This window comes from Bidens hawaiensis, unplaced genomic scaffold, assembly GCF_021521415.1.
Source record: "Bidens hawaiensis isolate Kalapana, Puna unplaced genomic scaffold, B.hawaiensis_p1.1 tig00056998_1, whole genome shotgun sequence".
NCBI classification, from domain to species: domain Eukaryota; kingdom Viridiplantae; phylum Streptophyta; class Magnoliopsida; order Asterales; family Asteraceae; genus Bidens; species Bidens hawaiensis.
In genome coordinates, this window is record NW_027500287.1 from 93,135 (window position 1) to 103,178 (window position 10,044).

A 10,044-nucleotide genomic window follows, 5' to 3' on the forward strand; every position below is an offset into this window, starting at 1 on the left:
CTAAGTTATTATATGATAATGCACATGTAAAGTTCATATTGTGTGTAACATGAGCGGATAAGTTGAATTTGTCACAAACACAGATGAAGGATTCAAGTCCATGTCTAGCACACTGTAGTTTCAAGACCACCGATTCCAACAAAGATTAAGTGATATCCAAGAAAATCGGGTGCTATATATCAACAAGCGTTACCATCGGAAAGAGATTTCGAGCAAAGAATATAAAGACATGAGAGCTCTGAGACTGTATTTAATAAAGATTTTCAAACGGATCATCAACGGAAAATGACTTTTTCTGACAACTTTCTACATATTATCCAAAAAAATCTTATAAACTAATCTTGAGATAGATCCATAATAAAATATTCATCGCGGATTAACTTCTATGACAAATACTGAATCTTATCCGGATAATTACCAAAGGATTATCAGCTAGCTTTAAAACTTTATACATGTATAAATGAGAGTGAAGTGTAGGGGTGTGCTTCGTGTAGTCTTTGGCTAAAACCATACCAAAAACCGTTTGGTTTCGGTATTTTCGGTTCTTCTATGGTTTTTTCAATTTGAGTTTGAAAATTTTAGTCCGAAAAAAAGGTTGGCAAAAAATAGTGAATTTAGGTATAAATAATTTTAATAATTGTTAACTAAAAGACTATTATACATTTGACCAAAAATATTTGAGTTACATATTTATTAAATTTTATAAAGTACTCCAAATAAAAAAAATTAAAAATTTAGGAATTCGGTCTGGTTCGGCTTTCATTACATGCAAACACCGAACCGTTAGTTCGGTTTTTAAAAAACATAAACAAACCGTATGTCTTTTTTTATTCAGTTTTTCCGGTTTCTTGCACACTCCTAATGGAAGTGTAACTAGGGGTGTTCATTGGATCGGATAACGGATTATTCGGGTTATTCGGTTCGGGTTATTCGGATTTGAAAATTTTTAGACCTTACCCGAAATCCGATCGGATCCGAATTAGGAATATTCCTATCCGATCCGAATCGATCCGAATTCAATTCGGATAATATCCGAATAATCCGAAATTATCCGAATAATCAAAAATAAAGCTAAAAAAATTTCTATTTTTTTGTTCATAACATTTAATTGTTAGAACCACAATAAACATACAAAACGGAAAATACGAATTACTCTTAACATAAATTTAAAGTTTAAACTTTAAATAATAGTCTAAAAATATACCAAACCGGAAAAATACCATTAAAAACATGTTTTTTATTCGGATTAATCGGATATCCGAATAATCCGAATTTTTTAAAATTCCATATCCGAATCCGATCCGAATTACTTATTTGGATATTCGGATTGATCTGATCCGAATATCCGAATACGAATTCGGATCGGTTTATTTGGGTTTCGATTTCGATTCGGATTTTGGTTTTTTTTGGATTTCGGATTTTTTGAACACCCCTCAGTGTAACATCAAATGTTATCAATAGTATTTTTTTTCCTTAATACAAAAATAACCACAAATTTTGAATATACATACAAAAACATTCAACAATATGAGTAATAAGAATCTGAAAATTAGTAAAACACAACATATGACCATTTCTTTAAGAATCTTCTTTTGAAAATTCAAAAAATAATTAATAAAAAAAATACAAATGAATGTTATACTTTTTCTTGAACATTAAGTGACTCATTGTCATTGTCATTGTCATTGTCATTGTCATTGTCATTGTCATTATAAGCACTAACTTGTTCAACCTTTTGGTATAGCAAAACAACACCAAACCAAATGAGACATTTGATCACCCTAACAATCCCAATTGTCACAACCAAATAATATAACCACCAACCCATCAAGTCAACCACACCAACCTCACTCTTGATATCAGTAACCACCACCAATGACTCCACCTCATCTCTCAACCTCCACCACCACAAACCACCCAAACTACAACCCATCACCACCCTCTCAACCCACCTCTCCTCCACCTCGAACCCAAATATCGTGTCGTCCACCACCGGCTTTACGATGGTTCTCCACCAGTATAATGTTGTTGCATGTAATCCTAAGAAGAATATTATTGTACATAGTAAGTTGCGCTCGTGACCGAAGGTTGAGCCTTCGATTCCCGCACCAATGCTCCCTTCGATCCCGAGACCAACACATACCTGCACATGTGTAGGTAAATACGTTACATTAAAATGTCTAGGAGTTTTATTTGACACGATATAATTATATACATTATATATGAAAAAAAAAACCGGGTTGGGAACTAGAACCGGTTTTTTAACCAGTTTTTAATTAACTCGTACTAATCATTTTCCCTTACAAAGCGGTTCAACCTGAACCGGTTTATAAGGTTGACCAGGTTTGACCAAACTTGAATTTAAAGCCAGTTTGAGTCTGACCCGAACTTTAGGGTTGTAATTGGTTTTTGAACTCCTCCGTTGAAACCAGCTAAACCCGGACCAACCCAGTTTCAACCAAACTTATGACTTTCCCTTTATGAAACGGTTTCAACCCAAACTGGTTCGAGCAAAAAACATGATGTTGACCATGTTTGACCAAACCCGAACCAGCATTGTTGTTGAGACCGGACCGGCCGGTCGAACCGGTCAATCGGTCCACCGACCGGTCCGGTTCTAAATTGTTCGCTCGGCTTCCAGCGAACCGGTTCGGCCGGTCGGACCAATTGAACCGGTTTTCAATGAATAAAAATATTTTACTTTTTGAAAATCATTTTTCCAGTTCAACCCGTTATTTTTTACCAAAGTTGTTCGACCGGTTGAACCGGTGAACAGATAAGCCGTCCGGTTCAGTGTCCGGTCCGGTTATGAAAACATTGCTAACCAAACAAGAACCCAATTTATGCATCTCTAACATACAAACCTGCAAAGTGCATAGAACAATCCACGCGGTGTACACCCGCGGTCTAACGATTGCTTCCGTTTCAACAGAAAACATACGAAAACTGATCCGACCGTCATTCAACGTGTGTACCAACGCCGCAACACAAATAACCGAAACAAGTGCATGAAGGGGGCTGATAGGGACCAAACTAAGGAGCGAAAAGAAGACCGTCGAAGGCGGCCCAGCCACCAAATAACCGTCCCGATATAACAAGTAATTCGCGGTGCTAATACGCGCTAAAGAGAAGGAATGAGAGGGGAAGAAGGAGGCTTAGAAGAGTTGTCGTGAATATTTGAAGACTTGTTCTCCATTTGAAGAAAATATTAGAAGTCATTGATAAATATATGATGTAATTGTATAGAACAAAAAATAAGTGTATGATTTGATGGTTTGATTTAAGGATGATATATATATGTTTTTTGTAGCATCTTATAATGAATAGAGTGGTTTCCACGACTTGGTTGTTGGTTGACAAAAGACAATCGTTTTGTTACATGTCATTGTGGACGACGACTTACATATATATATGGATAATGGATTAACTTATTATTAATCTAGCTACCATTATTGTTTATTAGTATAAGTGTATAGCATGTTTTTATTTTTTAATTGTCTACTATTTGGTGATAACATTTTTGTTTTTATATAAAATTAAGAAAATAATGATAGCCTGGAATACAGGTACATAAACCAGGAATTTTTAGAAACTGGAACCCAGATATAGTCAACAAAAAGTCAAAACCGAGTTGGGTATGAACCGGTTACGGGTAAAGTCGGGTCTGTGAACGGGTTTTCCCAGGTTTTTTTTGGGTTTTGGGTAGGGTCGAGTCGGGTAGAAAACCGGCTTCTGGGGTATAGTCGGGCTTTTGAATGGGTTTTCCAGGTTTTTTTTTCTTTTTTTTTTGTTTCGGGTAGGGTCGAGTCGGGTCTTTGAACGGGTTTTCCTCCAGGTTTTTTTTTTTGGTTTCGGGTAGGGTGGAGTCGGGTAGAAACCGGTTCTCGGTATAGTCAAGTCTTTGAACGGGTTTTCTAGGTTTTTTTGGGTTTCGGGTTGGGTCGAGTCGGATTTTGACCGGGTAAATGTGAAACCGGTCCGGCAGGTCCGGGTTGGTTCCGTTTCCCAGGTACATGCCTGGGAAGAAAACCCAATACCAGGTTGTACATGTGGGTCGGGTACGGGGTAGAAACCATTTTCGAGTTAGATACGGGTAGGAATCGGTTCTGAGCCCGGAAGGTTACGTAAAGAAGTAACTATTGTTTATATGATAAAGATGAGAGCTCAAATATAAAGATGTACAAGTAAAATAATAAGCCCAATACTTGGTTATTCTTGCCTAATTTATTTACTCTTTGTGGCGATGCTTGTGTGTAGTCATCGTGTTACATCGAATCGGTGGTTAGGCAAGTGCAAGATCAATTTAATCTTTAATTGCTTTCCACGGTTAGGGATTTATTCGAGTTTCACCCGTCGGCTGGTATTGGTCAAAAAGATTTTTTTGAAGCCATTATATTAATCTCATGTTGTTGTATTTGGAAGTTTAGGAATGGAAAGCGCGTCTCAAGCTTAGAAGCGAATACGGTGAATGTTTTGGGTGACATCAAGTGTGATTTCTCGTTCTTGTAATTATGTAATTATTTCTTTGTTGTGTTGTTTTCCCTTGCATTTGCTTGGGGTTTTGTTAAATAAAATGTCTTCAATTATATATAATTAATTTGAAAGGTAACCAGGGTTTAAAATCTAATTCGATACCTAACGATAGAATCCGGTTTATAGTTAAAAAAAATCGAGTTTTATTATATTTTTCATGTGAATAATTTAACTTGTATTAAGACCGCAGCGTTGCAGTAGGGAACGTAAAATGTGATAAATCTAAAATCGAGACCGTGAGTTGGAGGGGGCGAGGGACATAAGATCATGAAACAAACTAACGTCGAACCATTGTCGCAAACCCGCAAGTTAAAGGGGGTGTCAGACCGTGAAAAAGACTAATGTCCAAATGTTGTCGCAAACCTGCGTATTAAATGGTGAGTTCGGATGTTATAAAGCATATTTAAATGGTGTAGGAGGAAGAGGAGAAAAAAATTGAACCCTTTTGTTTATTAGTTTGTTTCTAATCACTAAAATCAAGTTTTGCATATAATAATGTAACATGACAATTCAAATTTAATTACTTTGCTCCCTTCATGGCTTCATCTAGTTGTATTTTTGCTTTTGTTAGACTAGGTGTTATTTTTGGGTTTGGGGTGGGGGTGGCAACGACCGGCGTCTATATGATGACTCTAACTAACTAAAACCATAACATATAGTGTTAGAATAACAGGAAACGTTGTATAATAAATGCATATTAATATATTAATTGTTATACAATATATGAATTGTCGAATCCCCTTAAAGGGAGATCTACTCTTTCGGCCAGCAGACGTTCTTGTATTTGGATGGGCATGGGGAAACACACTTATATAGACCTTACTGGAGTATCCCCATTGTTGGGCTTAGGGATACTGAGTTTGTTGTTGGCCAGACTGTGTTGAAAGCGGAATCAGGAAAAATCGCTAAGCATGAGAAAGCATGTACCGAGAATTAACGCGTCTTCATTCCTTTTGTTTTTGATACATTTAGGTATCTTGCCCCCAAAGCTATTACAAATCTTAAAAGAGTTCAACGGGTCGTACACGGTAACTTATCGACACTAAAGAACTTTAACTTTATTTTCAGTAGGATCGGGTTTGTCATTCAAAAGAGAATGACGGCGCAGCTTGTTGCCCACTTACTCACATCTCTATTGTAATTGAATCCTTTTATCTAATATATGAAAAAGAAAATAAAAAACCACTAATCCACCCATGAAGGTTGAACCATCATTATATCCAAGCTTACAACTTATGTATGATAAACTTACATATTAAAATAACTTATTTGTTTTCATTATTGCCATTCTAACAAACAAATAGAATAGTCAACGTGTCTACTCTCGTTTTATATTATCATTTTGAGATCAAAGATTCTTCCTACTAAAACGCCTTGCCGTTTATGACATATACATAAATCAACTTTACAATATACATACATATATATGCCTAAGTTGGTCGGACACCCCTGATACTTCGTATATGAGGGAGCCTTGGGCATCAGATTTGCCAACACAACACTAAAAAAATACGATCATACAACAACAATGATCATAACTAGCAAAATTTCACTCATAGCAAACTTATTGGTAGTGTCTATGGAAGTTAAGATTTTGAAAAACCTTACCTGTATCTAGAAATAGAAAAACTGCTTTTAGAGAGACCCGAATTTGAAAGGGGAAAAAATCATCTTACATTAAGTTCGGTTCAGATGTATTCAGTAATAATTACTCCATATAATCACTTTCAATACTAAGATCAAACAATCTTAACTTTCATGGTTCATAACTTCTATAGGATATTGGGTAAACTAGATATTATTATAGCTCCTAGAAAATCAAGATGGCAACTTATTTATGGCATGCACTTTTAAATGTTTAGAATTAATTTCATTTATACAAGTAGCTCAGAGAAATTAAAAGCTCCCCAACAACTTTGCATGAAGATAACATTTCAGAAAATGGGTCAAAAAGAATTTAAAACCACATGTCGTCTTTTGAAAGTAAGAAATTGTTTTAACTAGTCAAATGCATACTCATAACTCATAAGAGCTAAAATATAATGTCTTATGTTTTGTTATGTATCTTTCATATTCGCCTCACTTGCATAGTAAATCAGTATAGCACATATGCGCGCTAGACAAATATATTACATGGGACAACAAATGTTGTACGGGCATACAAAATAGGACAATACATTACCAGACTGACATGCATACAAAGTGAGACAACAACTCGCTAGACCGATATACTATGTAACACAACTAAATGGGACAAGTTATATCTATAAAACAAACAAAATAGAAGTTATGAAACTACTATATTGTACATAATGATTTGGCATATGTTACTACTAATCAAAAGCCTTGACATGTTATTCTAGAAGCTAGAATGAAACACTAAAAAAGGGGGTGCCTTCAAATCATTGGATCCCGCAATGTGTTAGTTTAAAACTAAGTATTTAACTCCACCCAACTACTACATAATAAAAATAATAATAAATAGCCACTTGTATATTTAATAATATCTGGATAAAAAATTCTATCCATGGGGACAGGGTATTAAAGTAATTTGCACATGGGTGAAAGTGGTGAAGTTCATGATGTGGATCTTGTCACCTATTGCTTTATTTCTTTTTCTTTCCCTCTTAATCAATTGTCTTTCTTTAATGCTTTCTTCCTCTTCCTACTTCCATTTTTACCCATTCAACAATACTCTTTTCAGTTTTCTCATCATATAACAAGATCAAAATGGAAGATTTTCAAGCTTCCAAGAAAAGGCAAGTACACTCTTCATAAAGAGTCATAAAATCAATATTTTCTTGATTTTTTTTTTTATTTAGTTACTAATTTACATGAGTTAAAAAGCACAAAAGTTTTCATCTTTTTTGGTTCTTTTTGCAAGATAGAAAGGTGGCTGAGAAAACTGTGGTGAAAGTGAAACTTGAAGGAAAAAAGAAGAGTGATCAAAACCCTTCATGTGATTGTTGGTCTTGGAGGAAATATGGTCAAAAACCTATCAAAGGATCTCCTTATCCAAGGTTCTTGATTTTGAAATATATATCCCTTAATAGTTCTTGTAGTTTTTGTTTTTTTCTTTTCTTTACTTTTTTCTTCATGAAACGGCAAATTTCATTAAAAACGGCTAACAAGGCGTTAAGAGACAAAACAAACAACCAACTTACAAAGAAAAGTGAAGTTGAGAGAGAGAGAGAAATAAGATAAGTAATAGAGTAGTTCTTTGGTTTTGAAATTTATATCACTTAATAGTTGTAGTTCTTATCTGGGGTTCTTGATTTTGAAATTTATATCACTTAATAGTTCTTGTAGTTCTTTGCTTTTCTTTTTTCTTTATTTTTTTTTTCCTTCTTTATTTATGAAAACGTCAAATTTCATTAGAAACGGCTAACAAGGCGCTATGAGACAAAACAAACAACACACTTACAATGAAAGTGAAGTTGAGAGAGAGAAATAATATAAGATAAGTAATAGAGTAGTTCTTTGGTTATGAAATTTATATCACTTAATAGTTGTAGTTCTTATCCAAGGTTCTTGATTTTGATTTTAAAATTTATCTCACTTAATAGTTGTAGTTCTTTGATTTACTTCTTCCTTTTTTTTCTGAAATGACAAGTTTCATTAAAAACGGCTAACAAGACGCTAAGAAACAAAACAAACAACAAACTTACAATGAAAAGTGAACTTGAGAGAGAGAAATAAGATAAGTAACAGAGTAGGTGTTAAAACAGGCTTAGATTTATAGGTTGAGATGAATTTAAGTTCAAGTTTCATGCTTCACATATATTTTACCATTTTAGGAAGAAAGAGTAGCATCTTCCTACTTTTAGCATATATGTCAATCATTATAACATGTCACAAAACTGTGATAGATTCCTGGTTTCCCTAGCTTGTATTTTTGTTCCTAGCTAGTATGCTAGTCAAAATCCAAGGGCACCATTGGTATAATATCCAACTCCATTACTTGTTACTTTTCACAAATTAGCATGGTTTATCCGTGGACAAAATAGCAAAACTAGTCATTTATGTTTGCATCGCAAGGATGCTTTTTGTCATTAAGTTTGTTAAATGACAACTAATGAAAAAATGTGAAAACATAAAGGACTAGTTTTGCTATTATGTCTTTATTCGTGTGTATAGTTTGAAAAGTTGGTTACATCATAAAATAAGAGTTAAAAAGGGAGTTGGATAAATCTTATTTTAAACAAAACGATACAAGCATTTATAAGGTTCTTACAGTTTTTTGTTTAACTAGGGTTTGACATGTGCTTAGTAACTGAGTACATGACATGAGTTAAATGTGTACATGCATGTATATAATCCAAATCCCAAAAGGTATAGGTCATTTATGATTTTTGCCATCACTCATTTCACCAACTTTTTTAAAAGACACATCAAGTATTGCTGAAAAAGTTGTAATTTTCTTATTTTCCACTCCATTTAAAATAATATTGTAGGGGATACTACAAATGTAGCACATCAAAAAGTTGCATAGCCAGAAACAAGTGGAGATATGTAAAGTGATTCAACCATGCTAATTATCACATACACTTATACTCATAATCATCCAAACCCTAATATCTCCAAACAACCCAAAACTGATTCAAAACATGAAATGGACACAACCCTTGAACCAGATCACGAAATCGAAGAGGAAAAAACCCGTGATTACTACGCCCGAAAACGATGGTTTTTGCTACATCAAAACCATAGAAGATGAAACTTGTTTAACATTAGATATTGAAAACACATTCTTTGATGAAGAACCCCTATCATATCCTGATGTTATGAACTTTTCGGCATCAAAAAACCGAAGAAAAACGACTTCTATGATGAACTTGGAGAGTTGCCGATGTCTTCCCTCATCATTTAAAAGCATCATGAGGAGTAATTTCTTTGAGGAAAGAGTTCTTGTTCAACCTTCTTGATTGATTATGGGAAGCAACATATATATGTAATTAATTAAATTAGTTGTTCATATTTTTAAGTTAGCTAGTAATAATAATGTTAATAATCCCTCTAAACTTGAGGCACTTAATTGATCAAGAATAATTATATTTATATCTAATTTGAAGTTAGTGGTTTGTATATTGTTGGTTCCAAGATGTTTTGTGTTTTTGATGATTTAAAGATTATACATATGTCTAGGTTAAGTTGGTGAGCATTACTAGTGGAGATTCCATTTGCATTAGAAAAAAGAGTTTTGGCTGTTAATGAGTTAGAATTGAGGTGAAAAAAAAAAACGAACTCGGAATCAGATTTGAAAAAAAAAAACTTGGAACTGGTTTTTTTTATAACCGGGTTTTTAATACCCGAACACGTATCCGCCTTAACCCGTAGGGTATGAATAGGGTATGCATTTCAGTACAAAAACTCGTACCCAGAACCGGACCCGATTTGTACTCGGTAAGACCCCCAGACCGGAACCCAGTTCCATACCTGGAACCGGGTTTTTCAAATACATGATTTATACCCGAAATTACCCGGAAAATACCCTTCAAAAAAGTCAAGCCC

The 10,044-nt window shown here is 34.4% G+C and overlaps 1 pseudogene across 1 annotated transcript; it reads left to right on the plus strand.

The window, feature by feature from the left end:
- The first annotated feature begins 6,312 nt into the window (after window positions 1-6,312).
- Window positions 6,313-9,614, plus strand: LOC143601722 (putative WRKY transcription factor 53; annotated as a pseudogene). The gene is made up of 3 exons (XR_013147710.1): window positions 6,313-7,296; window positions 7,426-7,553; window positions 8,988-9,614. The product of XR_013147710.1 is annotated as a putative WRKY transcription factor 53 (transcript).
- The last annotated feature ends 430 nt before the right edge of the window (window positions 9,615-10,044 follow it).